The following is an 858-nucleotide window of genomic DNA, read 5'->3' as shown; positions in this document are numbered from 1 at the left end:
AAATTGTAAGACCAACTTTACATTTTGCCATTCAGACTCCTCTTCTATAAATACTCCCCCTGTTATCCATATCACAATCCTTATTATGAATGGGTTTTAAAAATATTGTGCTTTGAAAACAGCATATTTTTCTGATCATACAAATTACATGCCAAATATAAGAAAATGCTTTATATAATTAATATGATATTGACAAGTCTATGATCACACAATGTTGCTAATATTCAGTTTACTCTTTTTATAAATTCCTATCTTAATTAGTATCTTTTTCCACTTAATATTAAATATTGAACTGAGCATTCCCCATTTCATTGTCTTGTTCCCACACATCAGCTTTGAAATAAATCTATGAGAAATATTAATAAATTACAATTTTACTTTGACATCCCTTTTATGCACATTGACCACTTTCTTACTGAGAAAATGTGACATGTGTTTTCCTTTAGTGCCAAGTAATAGTATATATTTTTTGTGTATTTGAGGAAAAGTAATGCTGAAGCTGAAACTCCAGAACTTTGGCCACCTCATGTGAAGAGTTGACTCATTGGAAAAGACTCTGATGCTGGGAGGGATTGAGGGCAGGAGGAGAAGGGGACAACAGAGGATGAGATGGATGGATGACACCACTGACTCAATGGACGTGAGTCTGAGTGAACTCTGAGGGATGGTGATGGACAGGGAGGCCTGGCGTTCTGCAATTCATGGGGTTGCAAAGAGTCGGACACGACTGAACAACTGAACTGAACTGAACTGAACTGAAGATAGAAAGTGATTTGAAAATGTCATGTTCAAATGATTGCAAATCAAATGGTGTATTTGCTTTCTCCTGTCTGGAAAATTTACTGCAAACTTCATGGC

This window comes from Bison bison, unplaced genomic scaffold (assembly GCF_000754665.1).
Source record: "Bison bison bison isolate TAMUID 2011002044 unplaced genomic scaffold, Bison_UMD1.0 scf7180017850793, whole genome shotgun sequence".
Taxonomy (NCBI): Eukaryota; Metazoa; Chordata; class Mammalia; order Artiodactyla; family Bovidae; genus Bison; species Bison bison.
Note: the sequence above shows the minus strand (reverse complement) of the source record.